This window comes from Sarcophilus harrisii, chromosome 6, assembly GCF_902635505.1.
Source record: "Sarcophilus harrisii chromosome 6, mSarHar1.11, whole genome shotgun sequence".
Lineage (NCBI taxonomy): Eukaryota > Metazoa > Chordata > Mammalia > Dasyuromorphia > Dasyuridae > Sarcophilus > Sarcophilus harrisii.
Window position 1 is genome coordinate 53,344,579 of NC_045431.1, and position 26,489 is coordinate 53,371,067.

Here is a 26,489-nt window from a genome sequence, read left to right on the forward strand (position 1 = left end):
CATATCTTTCAGGTAGTCCAATTAGTCTTATACTTTGTCTTCATGATCTGTTTTCCAGATCTGTTATTTTGCTTATAATGTTTCACATTCTGGTCTATTTTTCATTTTTTAAATTTTGCTTTGTTAATTCTTGGTCATATAGTTTCACTGAGTTTCCATTGCCCAATTTTAATTTTCAATTATTTTCTTCATTAAGATTTTGTATCTCCTTTTCTAGTTGTTTTCCCCATATTGTCTTTCTTGAATCTTCTTGTTCTTCTTCTTCTTCTTCAATTTTTTCTCAATCTTTCTTATTTGATTGTTGAAGTCTTACTTTAGTTATTCTATAAATTCCTTTTGGGGCAGGTTTCCATTAATGTTACTCTTTGGGGCAGATGAGCCATTTTAACTTCAATGTTTTCCTCTGAAGATGAACCCTCTTCCTCCCTAGTTCCATAGTGAGTTTTCATGGTTGGATTCTTTCTTCTTTGCCCATTCATAGCATCCTTGCCTCACTGCTTCTGCACTCACCAGGTGTGCTGGTTCCTTCTCAGCCAGGGCAGTAGCAGCATGGCCAGGCCTGGTGTTTCTAATCAGCAGAGGTTCCCTCAGTCTTCCTGGACTCTCATCTGACTCCTGATGCTATCCAGGAAGTGAAAGTTCCTGTAGTTCAGGCTGATACTCCCTCCAAACTCACTTAGCCCCAGGATTTCCCATTGGCTCTTTCTGGGGAGTCAGCCTGAAAGAGTTTACAATTCACACCAGTTGAAGCTCAGTCCTCAGGTTTTTCTTCTGGTCTTATTGGGTTGTCACAAGAGGATCCCTGTTTTGCCATACGTCTCATTTGTGTTTCACTAGTTTATGTTAGATCTGAGACACAATTTTATTCTGTTTGTAGGGAAAATCTGGAGGGTTTAAAATTTCCTGATCTATTTCTTCATCTTCCCAGAATCCTCCCTGGAAGAAAACTTATTAAAAATGGAATTGACCAAATGAAAAAAAGAGATCCATAAACTTGTTGGAGAAAATAATTCCTAAAAAAAAATTAGAATTGTACAAGTAAAAGCTAATATTCCATGAAATATTAAAAATGAATAAAATAAAGTAAAATGAAGAGATGGAATATTAAATCCTAGAAGGTAAAAATGCTGGGATTACCTACCCAGCAAAATTGAGTATAATCCTTTAAAGGCAAAAATGAATATTAGATAAAAGAGAGGACTTTCAAGTATTTCTGATGAAAAGACCAGAGCTTGTTAGAAAAAAATGACTTTCAAATTCAAGCCTCAAGAGAAATATGAAAAGGTAATCTTAAAAGAGAATCATAAGGAACTCAATAAGTCCCTCAAGACTCAACTGTTTACTCAACTGTTTCTATATGGGAAGGCAATACTATATGAGTTCTAAGAACTTTTTCATTACTTTGGCAGTTGTAAAGATTCTACATAGAATGAGGGTATAGAAGTGAATTGATTATTTTAGGATGATATTTTAAAAATGGATATTTGAGAAAGTCAGATGCTCTATGAGAAAGGCAAGGGAAAGAAAGAATGTGGAAAATTATTAAAAAATGAAAGGAAGAGCTTTTAGCTTGAAAGAGAAACTGGTGGGGGGAGGAAATACCTCAACATAATCCACATCTAAATTGGTGCAAAGAAGGATTTAAAAAATAGGGAAAAAGTCTCCATAAATGTTAAAAAATCACTACTCATTAACAAAATATAAATTAAAACAACTCTGAGATCCACTTTGGATCTATCAGATTATAAAAAAAGAAAATAGACAAATGCTAAAGTGGATGTGGAAAAATTGGGCCACTAATGCGTTCTTGATAGAGTTGGGAACTACTTCAACCATTCTGGAGAAGAATTTGGAACAATATCCAAAGAGCTATAAAATGGCCTACCTTTGATCCCATAATTACACTACTAGGTCTATATCCCAAAGAAATCAAAGAAAAGGGAAAAGGATCTGTTTGTACAAAATCATTTGTAACAACTTTTTGTGATGGTAAAGAATAAGTTATGGTATATCACTGTCATAGAATACTATTGTTGTATAAGAAATGATTCTCAGAATAATTTCAAAAAAATATCTAGGAAGTTTTATATGAATTGATAGAAAATGAAGTGAGCAAAATCAGGAAAATATTGTATACCATATCAGTAACATTATATGATGATCAAATGTTAAAAACTTAGCAACTCTGTTCAAGAAAATGATCCAGGAGAACTGCAAAGGACCCTGGATAAAAAATACTATGTACTTCCAGAAAGAGAGAACTCACAAACTGAACAATGATAGAAGTATCTTTTTTAATTTTATTTTTCCTCTTTCATCTTTTTTTTGCTTTTTTTTTTTTTTTTGGTTTTATATATATATAAAATGTGGAGATATAACTTGAATGACTTCAGAGTTATTACATGGTTTGCCTTTTCAAGGTAGAGATACAGTAGAGAAGAAAAAAATTGATTCAAAATTTTTAAAATGACTATTTGTTGAAATCCTAGTGTCAACTCAACTTGAAACAAGGTGAAAACTCAAGGGTGATGTCAGAATCCTGGTGTTAACTCAATAGAATTGATACACTGCTTATTGGTTCACACCTTAGAGCAAATCCTTACAAGGTGATAAGTTGCTAATACTGATGGAAACAATGCTTGTGTTCATACCTTTAGAGAGCTCATAAGTATCTAAGTACTCAATGGAGTTCACACGTTTGGGAGAATTCAGGGTTTAGAGATATCCGAATTCACACCTCCCTTAGGGCCAGAGAGTAGTCTGGGAGATAACCCAGAATTCCTCTCTCTCCAGAAGGCGGAGTTAACCTTTGGGAGATCATATATATAGAGGAACCTTTTAGAGCTGGAGAGAGTTTTCTTAAGAGAATTTCTTGAGAGAGTTTTTCTGGGGAACATCGACTGGGGTCGGAGAGGAGCACTCTGGAAGAAAGCCTACAAGCCCTATCTTCGAGGCAAGAGATTCATTGCATCTTCCAACTTGGTGCTGGCTGGAGGTTGAAGAAAGCAGAGGCAGAAGCCAAGGACAAAGCTGCAAAATCTCTTGGAACCAAGCAGAGAGATAGACCTGAGCTAACCGGGTTATATTGAAGGAGTTCAGATCTTTTATCAGCTGTGTGCGATTTTGGAGTAATTATTTATTTCAACTGAGACTAAGGCTGCCTCCAGAAAACCTCTCCGAGAAACCTGCTTTTTCTCAGAGAGAACACTTATTTTAAAGAAGAAAAACACCAACAACTATTAAATTGACAAATATTAATAAACTGAATAAAATATATTTTAAAAAAGATCATTTCTGAAATCAGAAGCTAGATAATTAAGAATAGAAGGAAAGTAAAATAAGTGGAAATATAGTTTTTTGCAGGAGAGAAAATATAGAATAGTAGTGATATCAAGTGAAGATTTTTTTTTTTTACAGAGTGACATGACTATGTTTGAAGACAGAAGACATAAGAAGATAGAGAAAGTAGATAAAGAGTAGATAGAGAATATAGATAAAAAGGGTGAGAAAGTAACTTAAGGAAAAGGATTGGAATGAACTTTTTTATTCAGGTTGAGTGATTTGCTTTGTCAAGAAGAATGACACCCTCTCTTCCCATGAGATAGGGGTGAATTAGATATTGGGGGAGTGTATCTGAGTGATGTGAAATGAGGAAGAATTAAGACAAGGGACATAGCCAGTCCATTCTAAAACAATAATGAATGTATTTAGTAAGGAAAAAAGAGGTTATTTTTAGTGTTTGTTGAGAGGTATCTGGATAGATGGATATATGTGTGTATATGTGTGTGCATACATATATATATATATATATATATATATACACACATTACACATATATGTATATTTATTTATGGTTGTCTATGTTTGCAGGGAAGACTGGAGTTTTTCCATTACTTAATATATATCAGGAATGCAAGGCAGGCTTTGCTGTTGAAAGATTTGTATTATGAGGATAGAAAGGGGGCTAAGTACGTAAGCTACATCTTATTTCCTAAGGTTATATCTTTTCATGGATCAGCTCCATTTGCCAATAATTCAGAGAATATCTTTATATTCAATTGAGAGAGCCATCCTAAGTTAGTTATTCTTCACAGATGGTTTTGATTCCTTATTTACATTTTGGCATCAAAAGTCTTTTCTTAGGTATCATGAGTACTCTCAGGAACTGGCAGAATATCCTTATATTAGAGATCAGTTGTAACTTTAAATCATAGCAGATTAAAGACTCATCAAATCAGAAGTTCTGTGTATATCCTGGAACAATCCCAGAGTAGCAAGCAACATGTCCACTAAAAAACAAATCTAAGAGAAACAATCTACTTAAGTGACATTAATATGAACACCTCCAAAGACTTTATCAGGAATATAAATAGAAGTATTTCATTATTGAGATAAAAGCCCATTCATTTGATAGGACTTGTTTAGACATTAAGTCCAAACATAATTTGATGTTGATTCTATATTCACTGTGTCATGGTGTTGTGAAGGGTTCTATACTTATGATTTCATTGACAATGGAAATTCCTGTGTAGAAATTTTCTACTGTTGCATATTAACGGCTCATATGTATTTTATAGTTTTAGAAAAATTTGTTAGAGGCCCTGAAAGATTAAGTGATTTGACTGGTCACACAGTTAATACGGATCAAAGTAGATCTTAAAACTTAGCAAGCAACATAATTTAGTGTGATCAGCATGGATCCGGAGAAGACCCGGGTTCAAATCCTAGGTAATTATATTTTATGAACTCTTAAATTCCTTTCCATTTCTAAATCTATTATTCTTTCATTAGATACTCTAATAAAAATCTGAAAATCAATTGATGATGACTTCAAAAGTAATTTTTAAAAAAGACAGTAAGGATTTACTACATATAGGCTAATGTGGGCTTTACATTTTTATTTTTAATTTTTTTACACAATTACCTACACACAAATATAATTCCTACTTTGCCTTTCATCTAATTTTTAGAGATGACATTAACAAGGAATAATGACAACTTTATCATGGGCCCAAATCCACATTTCCCAAATAAATTATACATGTAAAGCAATGAATTTAGCAGCATAGAGTCCATCTTTGTACAGGAGAGGAGTCACATGTATATTTAGCAGGTCCCACTGCTGTGCCACCTGGATGCAGTGATGCTGCAAAGCAAGTGGCTATAGATGGAGTCAAGAGAAATGTGGTACATGAGGAGTTAAATAGGACCAACACATTTTCAGGGATGTGCAGTTCCATGAGGACAAGGGATGTTCCATGGAATTAAATTAATTAATTAATGGAATATGACTAATTACAGCAAGTCTTGCCCCCACCATGAAGCAGGCTCATTGGTGGGAATATATTTCAGTCTTAAACTGGAGAAATATATATATTTTTAAGAGGAAGAAACTCCTTAAACAAAATGAACAAAACAGACTTCAGAAGAAATAGCCTTGCACCGGTAGGATGCAACAAATGTTTAAAATAATCAAAGGCAAGCAATTGAGATATAAAGACTTAGATGGATGATCTCTGTGAGAACGATGTAGCATTCATTCTGGTGAGGGATGAATAGCAGCCTTTGTCCTGAGAGAGAGGGAGCATGATGCAACCCTCCAGTGAGGGCTGCCTAGCAACTAGCCCATCTAGCCAGGGCAATGCTCTTTAGTAAGCAAGTGTAGCTATTAATTTAATTAGTAGAGGCAGTGTAGCATGAATCATCTTGGTGCAACAGCAAAAAATTTTAATGAACATTTTAAAATTGTAACCTTGAATGGGTACATTCCAGGCTCCTTCCCACTTAGGATGGTCCGAAGGAAATTGTCATTTAAGAAGTAGTAGATTCTGCTTTATAGTCTCCTATATTATGAGGCTATGAGTAGATGGTATTGTCTTTAGGAATTACATGGGATCGTAAATATATTTTCATCTTTCCAGTTTGGTTCTGACCTCTCACTTAACCCTCAATTGCTATGAATAAGGAGACTAGATTAATTTTTTTTGGATCTTTTAAATGGTAGGTACTTATATACTTATCAAATTGAATTAAAACTGACATTTATATGGCACTTTATGGTTTGCAAAGCATTTTATAGGGAGATGTGTGTGTGTATACACATATTAAAAAGCAATTCGATATAGGTGGGTTGTATCTATCTACCTATCATCCAACTAATTCTATCTTCACAAGAATCATGGGAAGTTAGCGTCACTATTATCTTCCTTTTAAAGTTGAGAAATCTGAGGCTGAGTGAAGAGCTGCTTTATGTCACATGGCTAATAATCTTCTCAAGGAAGATTTGAATTTCATTATTATTTTTTCTTTGACTCACCAATACCTGGCTCAATCTCAGAAACATAGTTGGCTCATAATAAATGCTTATTGAATGAATGAACAAACGAATGGCCTGATTAAAATAAGATTTGGATGTTGGGAATTACAATGTGTTTCAAAAATTAGTAAGAAGAGAGTAGAAAATATTTGAACTCCTCTAAAAAAGGGATTTTAGGAGGCAGCTAGTTGGTGCAGTGTATAGAGAAGTCAGGAGGACCTGAATTCAAATCTGGTCTCAGACACTTAACATTTCCTGGCTCTGTGACTCTGGCCAAGTCACTTAACCCCAATTGTCTCAGGAAAAAAAAAGGGATTTTTTCTTTTTGCTTCCTAAAAGTAAACATATTTTTGCATTTTTCTGACTTTCCACTGTGGATATTATTAATTTCTATTTTCTGGAAACATGGGACTAGGAATTAGTCTGATATAATTTTTGGGTGCTGAATTTGAACAAAGTCATGGATGATCATGTTTAGAAAAGCACAAGATCAGAAGAAGGGCAAAAGGAGGATAGGTGTCACAATATCTTGAGGCTCAACTAAACTTTCACTCTGTTTTTATATTTTCCAAAAAAAAATGATCTTGCACATTTTGGGGATAATAAAACATTTAATTGTAGTTGAAAGTAAAGAAAATTGGAGGGCCACAAAGTTGGTGTGAGACTATCAGAACAAGACAAATAATTTTGCAGGAAAAGCAGCATATGTGATTTCAATAGAGGCCATATGACAATAAAAAGAGATGTACCAGTGACCAAGTGAGTATGAGGTACAGCTGATGAACAATCTGTGTGTGACATTGGTATCCATGAAAAGATATGTAGAAGACACTGAGTTGAACCATGGTAGTATATTTACAAAACTGATAAAAGTAACACAAAATGAACAGAAGGAAATGCTGTGAAAGCTGCAGAAAGGAAATATATAGTTTAGACATTACAGCATACAGTATCATATATGTTTGGATTTTTTTTTAGAAAGATATCAATTGTTTGTATGCTTCTGGATAACTATTTTTCTTTTCTTTTTTTTTTTTTAAATGTGGTTTAAAGTCTATTTACATGTCACATGAAATACTTCAATTGCAGAAGATATACTTAGGGTGAGTGGATAATTTCTGTCAAGAAATGTCAATTTGACACATCTTTTCTTTGCTCACTGCTACTGTCTCTGAGTAGCCATGTTTTATCAGGTGGAATAGCCCTTTGCAAAAAATCTCATAGAATTCTCTACCAGAACATCAGTCTTTAAATGAAACAGTGGCTATTTATCACTCAGAGATGATAAATAATCTCTAAGTGAATACTGCTTTACATCTTTTTTCTTTTGAAGAAAAAAAAAACATAAACTTTTAGACGATAAGTAAAAATCTCTTTTTTTCTGCTGTATAGATTAGTAAAAAGAGAAAGGACATCTAATTTTTAGGTTTATAATCATTTTTATTATCACTATTACCTTTGTCACCTGCTACTTGCTTCCTATTTCTCCCTCTTAACCTATTGCTCCCTTTCCCTTCTTCTTCTTCCTTTATATCTACATTTGGAACTTCTACAATTTGTAACAAATTGCTGAACATACAAATAGATTACGCTAAAAACAATCCTTTGTAATCCTTCCTCAATCTTTTCTGAATACATTCTGCTGTAATCCCCAGTCTAGGGTGCACACAGACAAATAAATAAATTTCAGTTTCTTAGTGGTTAGCATGCTGTTCCCTAAGACTTTGATATGCTCTTTCTACTGGACAAGGTTTACTCTCTTGATTGTCACTTCTTTTAACAGCTTGAATTTGCTCATACTACTAGATTAATGTTTAAATATCTGTTTGTTATAGTTGTTGTTCAGTCATTTCAGTTGGTTCTGATTCTTTATGATTCTATGTTTGGAGTTTTCTTGGCAAATATATTTCTTGGCAAAAAAAAAAATAATTCTTGGAAAATCTTGGGAAAGGTAGTTTACCATTTTCTTTTCCAATTCATTTTATAACTGACTTGTCCAGAATTATGCAGTAAGTGTCTGAGGCTGGATTTAAACTCAAGAATTTGTAGTCCTGATTACAGACCCAGCTGTCTATTTACAATGCCTCTTTGCCACCTGCTTAATTATTGGTAAATATATATATATATATATATATATATATATATATATTTATGGAAAAACAACAGAGAAAAAAATGATGCAAGAATTATATTCTAGCTACTTCCTACTCATGAGTACTCTATTTTCTCCTCTGTAGGTGTTCCAGAACCAGAAATAAATTCCTTGAACACTTTGGATTCTTAGAATACCTAGATTCCTTCATGTCTCAGGTCAGACTCAAGTTCCTACAGAAAGCTTCCCAGGATCCTCCCAATAGACAACGTGCACTCCCTCCCTCCCTCCTTCCTTCTCTCTCTTTCTTTTTCTATCTCTGTCCCTTTACTCTCTCTTTATCTCTCTATTCTTCTCTCTCTGTCTGTATCTCTCTGTCTCTTAGTTTCTGTCTGTGTGTCTCTCTCCATCTTAAATCCATTAGTAGCATAGAAGCTCTCTGACATGCGAAATTGTGAGTTTGTATTTGTATTTCACATCAATTTGGAGAGACATTACCTAGTTAGTTGTATGGTGATGGAGTTTTTAGTCAAAGAGATTAACAAATTACATTTCTTAAGAAATAACCATCTTTTTTCATTAACCCTATGAAAATATTCATTATTTTAAATTTTTTGATATTCTTTGAATATATCATACCTTGAGCCTCACAACAAGCTTTTTCATGGAGTTACTACAGATATCACAAACTTCATTTTACATAAGAGGAAATTACTGAGATTAAAAGTGTAAATGGTCTGTCAATGATCACACCTCTAATAAGAACCAGAGGAAATTTTTGAACACAGCTTTTCTTGACTCCAAATTTAGCATATTCTTCACTATATTGCATGACCCTTCTAAAGTTACATATTCTTGAAAAATAGCAATGTATACATTTGATGGTTTATGTAATTTATAAGATTCCCAAAATACATTTACATGCATTCTAAAGATAAATATATTTCAGACATATCATATATTGGATGAAAAAAAGATGATTTTTTTGAGGAGTGGGGGTTAGGAGGAAGGCCAATGAAAATGGGAAATTAGGAAAGGTTTCATGAGGGAGAAAACATGTGATGCCTTCACAAAAGATATGTATATATATATATATATATATATATATATATATATATGTGTGTGTGTGTGTGTGTGTGTGTATACATATACATATATATATATATATATATATATATATATATATATATATATATGTCAGTGGTAGGAAGGTAGGAAGGAAAACATTGCCTCTTCCTACTATTCATGGGAAAGGACACAAGCTGTGTTAGGAGATAACACCCTTTACATTAGGGAAACGTAACACTTTCTTCTCCCTTTGAATTGGATGTCTTAGCAAGGCAAGGAAAGTTCTTGACAACCAGAATTTAACAATTCCATGAGTTTAGTTAATGTCATCAGTGCATTAGTGAAATTCCTTGGTCCTCAAAATGTGAAATAACTGGAAGGCATTTTCTTGAAAATGACTGGATAAAGTGAGAGGTACCTTTTATCTGAGCTTTGACCTTGAAATGTTTCATCATAATACTAGACCAACAGGTAGAAGCTCACATTACAAAATGACATTAGAGGTGTCAAAGAGCATCTATATGCTTTCATAATTTGTGCTATTAACTTGATAGTATAAAGATTTCACCTTGAACCCTTCAAAGCCATTTTCAAATTACTCTTTTTATTCTTACAAAAGCATTTTGATATAGAAAAATGTCTAAAATTGGAAAGCAGATTATAATAAATTTCAAAAAACTAAACTGTATTGGACTGAAAAAAGAAGTTAACTATTCAAATCACTTATTTACTTTGGAGGTAATTTACAATTAGAGAACACATTTCTTAAATTATACCATACATTAAATTACCTCAACTGTATATAATATACAAACATCCATCCATATGTATTATAGATGTATGCATATATATGTATGTGTGTGACATATGCCTTAGTAAGAATTAAATATTATAGAACTCCATAAGTCAGGTTCTGAATTGAATATATACAAGTGATAAGGATAAATCACATTTGTAGACTGCATTTTTTTTAATAATTTCAACTTACTTTTGTAAAGTCTTTATTTCTAACACCAATGTTTTCTTATATTACTACATGGCTGCAAATCATAATAGTATAATAAGGATTGTCTCCTTAGCACTGATTTCCCCCCCCAAAAAGGAATAAAAGCGTAGTTTATATGACTAGAATTTAAAATTTTAATAGACATGGAAAAACTGTCACAAAACATCACTGATTACATATATAATTGTAAAAGATGTGGGCCAGAAGACAAAGATGATGTGACAATGATGAAGATGATAATGATGTAGAATAAGTGAATAAAACTAGATTTACTAATGCAATGATATTTTGGGATATCCATATGTTTACATTAGGGAAATATTAAAAGTTCAATAGAGAGACCTTTGGACAAATTGTGGAACAATAAGAATATGTATTGCATTGAATGAATAAGTATTTGAGGGTTGCTAACTGATATTTTGAGAGAGCTAATTTTTTAATTAAATGAATGATTAAACTGGGTAATTTTTGGTGGTCAATTTTTTGTTATATAAAGAAATTATCATTATTATACAAATTCAATTATTCAGTGTGTTTGTGATTTCTTCAATGTGGCTACTTCATATTGAAGATAATAAAAGGTGGTAAACATTAGTTAAAAAATTTGGTTCTAAGCGTGGGTTACGGTCTATAATGGAGCAAGGTGGAATGCTATTACAGGAAAGAGCTAATAAGTCAATAGAGTTAGAAAGTAGTGTCTTTGTCAATCTCATATCAACAAAGATGTGGACATAATGTTGAACACAACTTGTAATTAAAATGATTTATTCAAGATCTGAGCCCAGTTCAAATATTATTAATATATCTTATCATATTCATATACTTTAACATTTCTCTATAGGATGGTCATTGTTACTAGCCTATTATTATTCTTCTATCATTATTTTGTGTGCTTTTATTTCATATATGTGTTTTTATCTTTTCTTTTTATCTTTTCAATAATGAAGTTTAATAAAATATAATAAATATCAAATTCAGCTCCAAAATGCTACGAAGAAACCCCAAAACTATGCAAATAATACAAAAGCTCTGGCAGGCCCAACAAAGCTTGAAATAGATTATGTTTCTGTTCTCTAGGATCACCATAACTAAGTTCTGAGAGTTTTAGATTGACTTTGAGTGAGGTATAGTACAACAACAGCATCTCTTGATGTCTATTTTTCTAAGTGTACCGAGTCTGTACATGAACTATTTATAAAGTAAATGAATATTCTTGTGAAATCACCAAACTTTGAAGTGGTAGACTAAATGCAGTATTTAAAAAAATAATACAATCTAAAAAAGATAAAAAACTTGTCATTTTATTAATTTGTTAACTGTCTGTAAATGTCTCTTTGTTCCTATTCTAAAGATTCACAAACCAGGGTTTTCATAGCAGTCCATGGTATTTCCAAAATAAGAAACCTTTATGAAAATGATCTCCTTAGTCCTGATCAAATGTTTATATGGTAGGAGTAAACATTGATTAATCATTGATTAATTCATTTTTAAAAAGGACAAATGAAATTATGGGTTGACATCTTAACTTGTGTGTGAAAGGGAATTAAGTGCTGCAGAAGTACACACAATCCTCAGTCTCATTCCTTCTTCCAGAGTTATTGAAATCCAGTGGAAGAACAAAAGTCAATGTGATTGGCAGTGGTCTGGGATATAGTGAATGTCCTCCATATATTTGGTGTCTGATCAATCTCTAAGTACTCTACAGCACCTGCTTCAGCTGCCATTACTGCTGTTGGAACAAATGAGAAGTCTTTAGATGCTTGGAATAGACACCCCCTAACTCACTGACAGGTTTGAGTATCCATTCCCTTCAACGTGGTTCAGGCTATCTGGCTGGATGGTTCTTACCAAGGCTAGTTTACATGCTGAAGTTAAGATTAATTAATTATTGTAAGGAAGTCTAAATCCCAGGGGATTTGTACTTTCTTCACTTTTTTTTGATAAAGGGATTACAGGTAGTAAATTCTCATATTGGGGTCTACTGCCAAATTATTTTATTTGTTCTGTCATAGAACAGTAAAAGAATGGAATATGTTTCCATTAATGATGTCTAATGACTTACACACAATGCTCTAAATAAGAAAAAAATGATTGAGTAATTCTATGAAAAACTATAAAGAAAATGTCTTTTTTCTACTTCTAGTCACGTATTATATTAAGGTTGAAAAGTTATCCAAAGAAAGAGACTGAGATGTTATAATGTGTGAATTATAGATTCTCGAAAGGGAAATAAGACATAGTATTTAGAGATCTCCAAGACAACTAATATGGTTTGTGCTAATTTGTTTGTGTCAAATAACTGTCATGACAAAACCTTAAACCTCAATTCAAAATTTCAACACTTTCAGACCTCAAGAATCTGTCCTTTCATAGTTATTGTTATTGTTTTCGAAAATGTCCTTACTATCCTTCTAGAACTTGTTAAATGGTCTTTCTAGGCTTCGAAGATTGAAAAGTTTATCTCTAAAATAAATCCGTGTTATACCTTATTTAAAGCTAATTAAGTTTGTTTTAATATTAGCAACATAAAATCTATCACTTGAAAACTTTCCACCTTGGTAGAACCAGTCAGAATTTGAGCCCTTCTTGACTATATTCCTATTAGGCCCCCGAGGATGACTACAGTGGGTGGTTTTAAAAATGTCATTTATTTAAGGAACATGCTGGTGAATTGGATTTAAGTGAGGGAGCCGAGCCCAGTGGAAAGATAGAGATCAGGATATATAGTGGGAGACCTTGGTCTTTTTAAGAAAAGGTCTTTCCAAGGTTTCAGTTTGTTTGAGGCAACATCTACTCAGTGATTTAAGGTGTAAGTCACACATCCTTTCCCTCAAATACTCCCTCTTCTATCAAACAGACATGCTTGTGGTTTCCCATGCATGTCAATTTAAATTTAACTTCTATAACTTTATATAGGTTGTAACAAATAGAGAATGTTTCCCCTCCTCTTTTCTGCCTTTTGAAATTCCTGATTCCCCATAAAGATCATTTCATTTAAGAGGTCTTTCCTGAAAGTTACAAAATAGCCCCTCCCTCCCCCAATTTAGTTCTCATTTTTGGATGTTTTATGTCATAACATTTCTTCTCGCAGTAGCATTTAAATACCTTGAAGGCAAGTGCCATATTAAATGAATCTATAAAATAATTTAAAATATTAAATGACTAATACGTTCAAAGGACTGAGCTAAGTAAACACTGGATTATTAATAAAAAAAAACAAGAAAATCCCTCATCTTGATGGCCTCAAATTTTAATGGAGAGAGCATATATTCAAGGTTTTAGCTGCTAGTTAGATGGAAAATCCCCATGGTTCTTAGGATAGAAAGGCAAAGCAAATAGTAATAAATATTCTTTAATTATATTTTCACTGATAAAATCGTATCTTTTATTTTTGTTGAATTATTTGATAGTGCAAAAGAATATGATTGTAATTTTGACAGTTGACAAGGTAAAGCCACTACAACTTCATAGGTTATGTGATATATATATATGTCATATATAAAATTTATATATAAATATACATATATAGTCTAATGTATAGACTATATATATATATATTCTAATGTATAGAATATATATATGTATATGTATCTCTCTCTCTCTCTCTCTCTCTCTATATATATATATATATATATATATATATATATATATTCATCATAGAAGGGCTAATCTCCAAAACATTTGCTCTCTTAGACAATGGCTATTGGGGCAAGAATAATAACAGTTTGGTGGTATAGGGAACACTCAGATTTCTGGGACTTTTAGCTTTATTTTTTCCAATGATGATGGTTACTAGTGAAGTTTATGGAAGAAATTTTATTGGGTTTCTTTCCCATGTTGCTTCCTTTAAATACAGTTTTGTGGACTAGATTGGAAGCATTAATAGTGATCAAAGGGGAATAGCAATTCCCAATCATCTGAAGGATACTTTGCACACCTCTTAGAATTTATCAGAAAATTATCAAATAACTTTTTCCTTCTGAATCAAGATAAAATTGAGCCATTAGTCTAGTAATTTTTAAAAAATTGTTCTTATTTTGTCCTTGGACAAAAGGAAAGATCGAAGACTCTAACATCATTGTTCAATAATACTTGCATCATATAAATAATCCCTCAAAAATTCAACGCAATGTAGATGGTAAATATAATCCCCACCTTATTTAGTCTGGGCAACCATGTGGTACAATAAATAGTATCCAGTCTAAAGTCAGAGAGACTTTTCTTTCTGGGTTCAAATCTGGCCTCAGACACTAGCTATATGACACTGGACAAGTCATTTAACTCTATTTTCTTCAATTCTTCATTTAGTAACTGAACTACAGAAGAAAATGGCAAACCATTCCAAAATATTTGCCAAGAAAACCTCAAATGAGGTCATGGGAGTTAGTTTTATTAAAACTTTTTATTTTCAAAACATATACATGGATAATTCTTCAACATTAATCTTTGTAAAATCTTGTGTTCCAATTTTTTCCTCCTTCCCTCACTCTATCCCATAGGTGGCAAGTAGTTTAATATATATTAAACATGGTAGAAAGAAAAGTTAAATCCAATATATGGATACATATTTATACAATTATTGTGCTGCATAAGAAAAATCAAATCAAAAAGGAAGAAAAAAATGAGAAAAAAATAAAATGCAAGCAAACAACAAAAAGAGTGAAAAGGCTATGTTGTGATTCACACTCAGTCCCCACAGTCTCTCTGGGTGCTAGTGACTCTCTCCATCATCCATCAGAATTAATCATTGTATAATCTTGCTATTGCTGTCTACAATTCTGGTTCTGCTCACTCCACTTAGCATCAGTTCATATAAGACTTTCCAGGCCTCTCTGAAATCATCCTGCTAGTCCTTTCTTACAGAACAATAGTATTCCATAACATTCATATACCATAAGTTATTCAAGCATTCTCCAACTGATGAGTATCCACTTAGTTTCTAGTTTCTTACCACTATAAAAAGGGCTGCCACAAAAAAAAAAAAAAATAATGTGAACTTGCTTTATTTTTACGTGGTATACAACATCTCATTGTAAATTGATCAAAAGAATAATTGACTTGGCATAAAAGGTCAATATTCAAGATCAATTTCTTACATTCAATTCTCATAGGCAATTTAGTTAACTTTCCTAAAACTCAGGTAATCTCTAGGACCATGTTCAAAATTATGGAAGATTTTCTTTTATATGGAAGAAATTTCACACAATTTCATATCAGCATTGTCCCCTAACCATCATAATTTATTGCTTGTTATGTTGAAATAGGAAGGTATGGAAAGTTATTTATTTGATTACCACCTAAATATATAAAATGAAATATTATAATAAGGTAGATTTCAATAATTTAGAATCCTGAAAGGTTTCACTTACAAAGTCAATAATAATTGAGAGAACACAGTAACTATTGTGCTTATAATAACAAGCCTTGGCACTGGTTAATAATATTGCTGTTCTGTTATTTTTGTTGTTTTATTTTAATTCCAATCATTTTATTACTTCACTTCATTTCACAATAACTGCAAGATGAATTTGTTTGAAATTTATGAAGATCATAGCTTAACTGACAAAATGTTATTAGAAATTTTAGGGGAAAAATATATTTCCTAAACTACAAACATTAAAAAGTGGTTTTCCACTTTGGGGAACATTTATTTATTAACATTTGGGAAAGTTGATAATACAACTATTTAGAAATTGCTTCCACGATGAGGTACATTTGACAGTCTAAGAAATAAAATTAACATATATCACTGTCAACTTTTATATTGGCATGATCAGCAGGAGAGGAATGAATAGGTAGCTCATAAAATATGGACTAATAAAGGTGATTATACTAAATAAAGGTACATATGTATGCAGGAATTAAAACTGCTTAAATTAGGCAATTGAGATGGTTTCCTGTTCTGAATGGCAATGATTGGGATAATGATGATAACAGTATTGTCTTTGGGTTTAATGTTCAGAAGTATGCTATCAATAAAGATGGAATAACTGGTAATAGAAAAATAATTGGGAATAGGATAGATTTTTCTTTCCAATGAATTTTTCTCATGTCCTTGTTAAGTTCAAGCATATTCAACATTGCAAATACATCTTGTTCTTTCCTACACTAATGTTTAATTTTTTTTTCATTTAGTAGATAAAAGATAGAAAAACAGAAAGGATTCTAAATCTATAGTCAGGAGAGTTCTGGATTTCCACCTCTGACACATTAAATTTATGACCAAAGGCAAATTTTATCTCCGCTTCCAGCCTAAGTTTACTCACATATAAAGTAGGTACAATAATCACTCTAATCCAATCTAATAAAAATGCATTACACAACTGTAATGTGAAAGTAACTGTTTTAGATGGATGTTAGAGAAAGAAAAGTGACAGTCCTTTCCCTAAATGGCATTATTTTATACCAATAGCATTCAAAGTGATAACAGTTAAGTATCCATGATTCAATGTATAAGCAGTTAAATACATCTTAATAACCACCAGAATATCTCTTTATCTATCTTTTATCTATCTATTTAGTGTGTGTGTGTGTGTGTGTGTGTGTGTGTGTGTATGTGTGTGTGTATTTCTCCAAAGAGGGAGAGGTCCATGCAAGCTAAAGGAGCTGATTTATACTTTCAGGGTTTTAACTTCATAGAAACTAATAAATTTGTAATTTTGAAATATACTGTGCTCTTTACTAGAACTATCAAAAACTGTCATTTTTAGACTGAAAAGTCTATAGTAATTGTGGATTTAAGAATAACTAAACTGTTATTTTTCTGAATTTTAAGAGTAATATTAAAAAAAGACATGCTTTGTCTAATATGAGAACTTTGTGGTCTTCTACATTGGGAAATATGGCAATTTCAGTTTCTAATATTTGATAATAAAATATTTTTTATGATTAAATTAGATATGTATTACATTATATCCATTGTAATATATCAAAGAGGAAAGAAGAATTAAAGGTGTTTGATGAATGACATAACATATTTTTATCACACAGAGATTTCCACAACTCCATTCTCCTGTCCTGACTATCTGTCTCAGTTCCAATCTCAGCCAGCCAACTCTTCTCTGAATTCTTCTGTAAGTTTCATAGGCTTTATTCCCACAATATAGATATGGAATGTTTGGGAATATTTGACTAGCTAATATTTTTAAAATATTTGCAAAGAGAATATAAAAATATTCTTCTTGGTTGGACATTTATCTTGCATGAGATAAGGGACATAAAGAGATATCTATACAGCACTTATAGGACCATTTATATTTTTATGTAAGTATTCTTTTTCCTAAAAAAAAATTACTTGGAGTGATACTTTTAATAAAGTTGTTGTTTTTTAGAAACATGGATAATGACACTAGATTTTTGACCCGGGGACTTTAAGTCTAAACTTAGTAATATTAGTAAAATGATGAATAATTTCTCAATATAATATTTCCATAAAAACAGAAATATGAATGACACCAATTTATTAGCCTGTATGTAAATTATATTTCATATGTATGTACATATATGTGTGCATATATAATTATCATTATATAGGACACACTTATGTTCATATATAGACACATAGAACCAATATACAGACATATATATTTATGTATGCATTAAATGTATATGTATTTTTCACATGTATGTATCCATATCTATATTAACCAAGTATAAGGCAACTTACACACAGATGGATAGAATACTTAATACATAAAAGATAGAATCCTTAAAGTTAATAGTATCAGTTCAATTTCCCCTTAAGGATTTAATTAATGGGATCTTGAGCAATGACTACTTTGACCTATTACTGTTGCTGTGCTGCTGCTATTTATTCTTCTTATTAAAATAAGAATTTTCTAGCTATTTGAATTTATAAAAGTATTTTATTCATTATATGTTTTCTTATTTAATAGTCTCTCTAAGCTTGTTTTTCCATTTTGTTAAGTACTGTTAATTATATCCATAGCACTAATCTCACAAGTTTATTCTAAAGAACAAATGTAAGTAAAGGCCTTTAAAACCTACATCATTTTTAGAAATGTCAGCTATTATTGTGTGTCTTCTATTTATTCATATTCAAGTCAGCTGTTTCCAACTAATAGAAACAAATAGCATTTTCAATATGTGGGGTATTTGGAAGAGAGAGGCAACAAAGCTTTGCTAGTGATTTAGTGAGTGAGCCAGCTGATGCTCAGCTATTCACAAAAAGAACAACTCTTGAAGAGGGTGGTGAATTAAGCCTGGCTGCAACTCAACAGTTCTGGGAAAAACAGATTTAGCCAAGAGGAAGGAAAAGACTGAACACTGTTGAGGACTTAATGAAACAGATGGCCCATTGTTTTGTTACCAAACTACTACAATCAACTCTGTTTTAACCCTATTTAAAAAAAAAAAAAACTCATATATTGATGTTTTTAAAAAGTAGACTCCCATCCAATGAATCTATTAGGCAATATGATTGTTTTGTTGTTCTCAGCATCTCAGTGATTGTGATGAATTAATAATTGTTTAAAGTATAATTGTGCAACAGGTTTTGTATTTGTTTTTGAGATACTTTAAATTCTCCTTTGGGTGCACTGTATGATACAAGTAGAGAGAAACATTATATTGTGAACCAGTTGTTACCCATTTCAATGTTAGCAAATTTAAATTATCAGAATTTATAGTATCAAAAACATCAAGCACCCTGAAGCATAAAACCTATTAGATGATTCCTCATCTTATATCTCTTTATATAGTAATAATTTAATAACTGCATTTATATAGTTCTTTAAAGCTCTGTAAGTATTTTACATACATTATCTCATTTCACTTGACCAACAAATATTATTTAAGTGCCAGCTATATACACTGTGCTAAGAACTGAGGAAAAAAGCAAAAATGAATTCTGTGTATAAGGAGGTTATCTTCTTTGGTGAAGAAAAGACACATATAAAAGGATATATGAAATAAATGCAAAGTAAATTTTCTGAGATATTGGCGGGTAAGGCACTAAAAACTAGATAAATCAAGGAATGCTTCATGTAGAAAGCCATTGAATTAAGCCTTGAAGGAAAGTATAAGTGGCAGAAGTGAGAAGGAATTGAACTACAAGTATTGAGAACACAGTATAAAGGGGCATATATAGGAAGTGCATTTATATATTTATTGTGTGTCAGCCATTGTGCTAACTGCTTTACAGATATTGTCTAACTTGAGACACACAACAACACTGAGATAAATACTGTTATTCTCATTTTGCTTTTGAGCATTTGTAGGTAAGGTATGATTCTCTATGTGGTCAGAAGGAAGGAGGGAAGGAAGGAGGGAGAGATGGAAAAAAGGAAAGCAGGAAAGAGGAAAGGAAGGACAAAAACAAGGAAGGAAAGAAGAGAAGGAAAGAAGGGAAGAAGGGAAGAAAGGAAGGGAGGGAGGGAGGGAAGGAGGAAGGAAGGAAGGAAGGAAGGAAGGAAGGAAGGAAGGAAGGAAGGAAGGAAGGAAGGAAGGAAGGAAGGAAAAGAAGGAAAGGAAGAAAGGAAAAGAAGGAAAGGAAGAAAGGAAAGGAAGGAAGGAAGGAAGGAAAGGAAGGAAAGAAGGAAGGAAGAGAGAGTAGGAAGAGTCTTCCAGCTAACTAATTCCAGTTTACGTGACAGCTTTACTCACGTAGGTTGTTGTTTGTCCTTTATTCTTAAGAAAACTTTTTTGGGTGATCTCTGAATCCTCCCTAGATATTTTGGGATTTACTGACGAGATTTCTTTCTTAAGGCCCCTGCCTTAAACAAAACCAGTGGGATTCTCATTGGCTACCAGTAGGTCCTATGCCAAGTCCGATTTGGTCATTGTTTGGGTCCTGATTGGCTCAGAATGAATGTCAATAGCAGTCATTTCTCCTTTGGCCAGAAACCCTGAGGGTTTCCAGATTCTTTCCTTTATTTATATATTTACATTTTTTTGACCTAATGAAAGAGAAGGTTTTTTGCTTTGATTGCTACTATTCTTAATTACCTGAGACCTGTTGACACCTTAGCTTAAAAAGGCCCAGGTCTCCCACTGAATCCAGAGCAGTCTCTGTTGGCCTGACCTCTCTCTGGCCACTGGACCCAGATGGCTCTGGAGGGGAAACTGAGGCAGGTGATCTTGCCCAGTTCTCCCTCCCTCAAATCCAGTTCACTTGCATGTCACGGCAGTACCTCCCCTATGACTTGGAGGACTTTTGGAGAATGGAGGACAAACACAATCCTCATTTTAAGGCTGGCAAAACTGAGGCAAACAGTGCTAAAGTGACTTACTCAGAGTCATATGATTAATAAGTATCTGAAGCCAGATTTAAACTCAGGTGTTCTTGCCTCTAGTCTAGGTACTCTCACCTCCCTGGAAGAGGGGATATCGTGTCACAGAAGAACTAAAAGGCTTCATTTAAGTAACTCACAGGGCGAGTGAAGTGGGGGGGGGGAAGCATAGTAGGACAGAAAGAAGAGCTGGGGATAGACACCAAGGGCTTTTTGTATCAGAGGAGTGTGCCCTTGTTCCTAGCGATGATAAGGAAATTGTTTAGTCTAGTTAGGTAGGAAACAGTCCGATGTGCTTTAATGGGGAGGGAGCAGGCCTTGGGGGTACCTGACTTGTCCAGGATTACACAGCTAGTGAGGGCCGAGGGCCTATCTATGATCAGGTTCTCTAACTCCAAGACTGTACCACCTAGAGCCCATCCCCCCATGGGGGCGGATTTAATGCCACTTGGAAAATAGAATAGTTTATTTATTTATTTAAAGACTCTGGGACACAAGTAATTTTTGTAGAAGAGAATGTACAATTCGTTCTGCCTAACTTTAAATAAGTTATAATCTCTCGTGAATAATATGTATTGTGGATTCAAACCGAAGAGAATATCACACCAAAAACCAACTATTAATCTCTTAATATCTGTATAGTAAATTATTATAGGATTCCACACACAAAATAATAGGTGCCTTGGTCATTTTAAGTCAACTTTCTCTATATTAAAATGTCATTTGGAATTGATAACAATAAAATTCTTAATACACACAGTTAGGGAAATATAGTCAATCAATCAATCAACATGGTTTTGTTAAGAGCTTAATATGTGCCAGCCACCGGCCTAAAAAACTAAGGATACAAATACAAAATTAAGACAGCTTCTTTCTCTTTAGTTTATATTCAAATGGGGAAGACAACATGTACACATATAAGCATATACAAACTATATAATTAAATCAAATCAACATGTACTTTTACACAATTAATATATTAAGAAATACTTTTGCAACAGGGATTAGTGCTGAGAGAAATGTCAAAGACTGAAAATATGTACACTCATTAAATTTGTTAAATGCAACTGAAAATGGTTTACCTTGAAATAGTGATAAATAACAGCTAGGATCTAAGACTGGAATCATAGCCACATGCATTCAGCAAGCAATATGTGAACAAAGAAGCACTGAACAATTATAGTAGTGATATAAGTCTAGACTATTGCCAAAAAGAAATTATAGAAATGTTATCTTTAAGGCGTTTAGACATATTCATCAGTACAACTTATACAAAGAAATAATAGAAATTGTACCATATACAACTATATTTCAAAAATTGATCACTCACTAAAAATCTAAACATATTTTCAGGTGACTAAACAAGATACCAGAATATTTCTGTCCTGAATCAAGTAATAGATGGTAAGAACAGTGTCTTGGAACTGGAGCATATCACAGAAAACAAAGCAATGTAAAACAATGCAAAACAAACACACAAAAAACCAGCAACAACAACAACAACAACAACAACAACAAAAACATCGCCCATAATTTCTGGGACATGACATTGCTGCATCAAATTGTGTGGATTTTTTTTAAAAAATGACACCGAGCTGTATACTTACATGAGTATCTATCTATTGGTTCAATTGGATCTCAAAACCTTCAAGATCTTTAATCTGTAAGACACATAAAATAAAAATATTTTAAAACCCAGAAACCTGGAGGAAGAAATCAAAACAATTTTGGAATAAGATGGAGTATATATCATTACAATGTCATTTCTGTTAATGCAATTATTCTGAATATATTATCTGTGATCCAAAAGAATACTAGTTTGTATCCCAAAATTTTTACTTAATTAGAAAAATTTGATTACAAAATTACAAAAAAATGATCTTTTTGTTCAATTTTTGCCAAAAATTAAGAATGAGAGATTATTTCTATCAAAAAATCCATTGAAAAATGAGAACATGATGATAATGATGATGATTGATGATAACCATAACAATGAGGATAAAAGTCTATTGATAGGTAATATATAACCAATTTTGTGAAATTTAACCAAAATCAGCTTTTTTCAGAATGTAGATTATAAATATTTAAGATGAACTTTGTAAGCAAAAAAGTCCTTATGAGCAATAATATATGAAACCAACTAATATTATATGTGGAGAAAAAAGCATTAAACAAATGTCAAGGTCATGTAAATTTGTTTATTGAATCAGAATGGTTTTTTAATGACATTTAAGGACCTGGTGATTGCTACCTGTGATGATAAGTTATTCTTAAGCAGATCTTAAACAGATTTCTGATGAATGAAGATTATGAAATGAAATGGGAAAAACTGTACACAACTGGAGGCTACAAAAATGTTGCATCTATCAAATATATAGTAAGTTATAATATGTTGAGCCTAACTAAATATCACAAATTTGTTATCCATTATTCATGGAATGACAAATCTCCATAATAGTAATAAAAATAACATAACCATATAAACTCAACCAATAAATTTTTGGAACCAGAGCATACTATGGAAGATACCCTTGATCAACATTATCCAGATAGAATATTGAGTCTTAAAACTTTAAGAACAATGGTTTTGCTTGATAATTTATCATTTTATGCAAGATATTCATGATACCTTAATTGTACAAAATAGAAACATTCAGAATGTGAAAATCAAATAGGAAGAAATCATATGACAATGAAATATAGCAGCTATTATCCTGGATATTCCTAGATTTTCCCTGAATATGATTTCAGAAAATCTAAAGAAAATGACCTTATATCCTAAATGTAATCTAAATTCTCAGTTCTCAAATCTAAAAATAATTTTACATCAGTTATTTTATCTATTATAGATGGGTTTTGGAGGCTAATAACATTGAGAAAATAATTTGCTTGAGGATTTTGTCTATCAGAATTCTATTTAAAAAGAAGAGTTTTTTTCTATGCTGATATGAATATCATTATCAAAATCTTTTATTTATATTTTGTTTTAAACTTTGCAAAACACTTTAGCGACATTGTCATATTTGAATTTGACAATCACCCTCTGAAGTATTATACTTTTTATATGTTTATAATACACATTATAATTACAAAATTATACATTTTATAGACAAAATTATATTCAACAGGCCTTGAGTGAGGGAGATATAACATACAGAATAGAGAGACCAAGTAACAGAAAGTAGTTTACAATATTTGATTTTGCTATTCATATATGTCAAGACTGTATAGGGTGTTACAGGGAAGGTAGAAGTATGATCAAACTGTTGAAAACTGTGCTGTTGAAAGTTGTGGAGAGAATATCAAAGACAAATTTTGCTGACATGAAAATTTTATATGAGTGTCACTCATGCTCAATTATTGATCACATATAAAAGGTGCCTCACAAACACACACCCATATATATATGTATATATATATATATATATATATATATATATGCAACAGAAAAAGAGAATTACCTTTAAATGGATTAATAAAGATATTTCTATTTTAATGGTTGGATCTGAGTAATGTTTTGTTCAATATTTCAAAATGGTAGGAGATGACAGATGACAGGTTCAATTTGAAGAGGATTATAAAATCATTTACAACAATATTAACTTTTCTTTTTAAAAACCCATATTAATTTCTTATGTTTCAAAGCATGTTCTAGCACTATTACATGAAAGCAGGTCTACATGTAATTATCCATTAACAAGTTATAAAAAGATATTTGCCTCAATATTTTTGGTCACAGAGTGCCACTGTGACAATTAGTGCATGAAGTCCATTATAAGTGTTTTGACATTATTAGCAATGTTACACATTATTAAAAAGATGACTATTTCAAAAGCACCTTTCATCTAAAGACCAGAATTTGATTGCAAACTTTAAGTAATTATGCATGACAATCCCCTCGCAGGCTCCATAATCAGAGATGAGTAGTTTGATAAGATGTGTTATGTGTTAATGGTGTTAAGTAAAAATATTGATGCTGATCAGATGACTGGTTAATAGCATCTAGTTAGACAAAACTAACAAATAGGAAAAAATTTTTACTGACAACATAGTATTCTTATCTTTCAAGTTAGACACGAATATTTCCCCTCACCTCTTCCAAGGTTTTCCTTCTCCATGAGGGAGGATATTGCCTTAGATTATAGCAGCTGACATTTGAGGAGTGCCTTAATGATTATAATTATTTCTAGCTTAACACTTCTAGTTATAAAAGTTATATGCTTTATATCTTATTCACTCTATACAATGGTTCAATGGAGTAAATGTTGCACTAATTTTTCTCCCAGGTGACCTTAAGGATACAGTTAAGATCTGAGTTCAAATCTAGTCTCAGGCACAGTGTTTCTGGGAAAGTCAATAATTTTTTGCCTCAATTACCTCATTTGAAAAATGAGAATAATAATAACAACATTTACCACTCAGGGTTTCTTTTAATTTTCAAAGAAGTAATAATTATAAAATACTTAGCACAGTGTCTAGCACGTAATAAGCACTATGTAAAATATTATTTTTGTTGTTGTTCATTTTACCCTTGCAGAAATTGAAAGATAAAGTTACTTGCTTGTTATTTCACAGCTATCTATGAGGCTTCAGAAGTCAAATTTGAACCCAGTTCTTGATTTCAGGTCCAGAATCACCTCTATTAGTTCTTCCCCTCCCAGATAGGTTGTGACAGGGGTTTAAGATTATGTGTATGTAGAGATGCACTAAACTACATTTATTCAGAGGCATGTGAGCACTGCTCTATTATAAATCCAAATTCTTTGAGGTTATTTATTTTGGAATCATCAGATTGAAATGCAATATATTTGAATCAGACGATATGACTCCCTTTGGGAAAGGATTCTTGGGGTCAAATGGCTGATTAAATCCCCCTTCCTTGATAAAAGGAACAGAGACTATATCTATGTCAGCTAAGTATCCAGAGCATTGAGTTGAATGGGAGGATGATTCCTATTAGGTAAGAGAAACTAGAACAAAGGTATTGATTTCATAACTCCTGGGTGACAACAAAAATAAATTTTGGTATGGGCGTCTATCAGCCATTGGAGATTTTACTCAAAAGTTCTACTTATGTGTACCCTGTCAAAGAGACTAAAGGAAGAGATCCCAAATGCTTTAGCTAAACAAATATAATAGAGTAGTAATTTCCATATTCACTTTTTTACCCCCCTGCTTCACATAGTATATCACACATGGCAGGTACCAACTTGGTGAATATATGTTGAAAAGACAAAACAGTACAAATGGAATTATGCTTGCTATTTCCATAGTTTAACACTGACTCTTGGTTAGATTTTAATGGATTTATTTGTTGAAAGAGAAGTATGAGAGGAAAAACATTGGAAGTCCTTCACAGCTGAACTTTGTGTTACTTCATTGCCTGACTCCTAAATTTATAATAAAAGGATGAAGAAGAGACAAAAGAATATGAGATTTATGTTCCATTTATGTTACAACTAATTAGTGGCAGGAAATTAACTAGACACTAGTTGACAAGGTGACAAGATTTGGAACTATAAAATGATCTATTGACCTATAGTCAGAATGTCACCAGCTGAACTACCCCATCTTAGGTCAACAACCCAATTATTATATCTATTATCTATATCTATAGCTATAAAATATACATCTATTACTGAATAATAGAATTCAATGCCCACTTCAAAGCAACATTTTCATTTATCTTTTATTTTTACTGTTTTTTTTTGTGTGTGTGTCTTATATGTTTGTCTATGTGTATATGTGTGTGCAATG

At 32.3% G+C, this 26,489-nt stretch overlaps 1 long non-coding RNA gene across 2 annotated transcripts in view; it reads left to right on the forward strand.

Annotated features, from left to right (window-relative positions):
- LOC116419771 overlaps positions 1–26,489 on the forward strand; it is a 37,576-nt gene that overhangs the window by 4,565 nt on the left and 6,522 nt on the right. The window contains exons 2-3 of one of the 2 annotated variants that reach the window (XR_004230067.1): positions 8,554–8,626; positions 17,473–17,555. This is a non-coding gene — a long non-coding RNA (uncharacterized LOC116419771). The remainder of the gene's footprint in view (positions 1–8,553; positions 8,627–17,472; positions 17,556–26,489) is intronic. The other variant, XR_004230068.1, reaches the window with a different exon arrangement.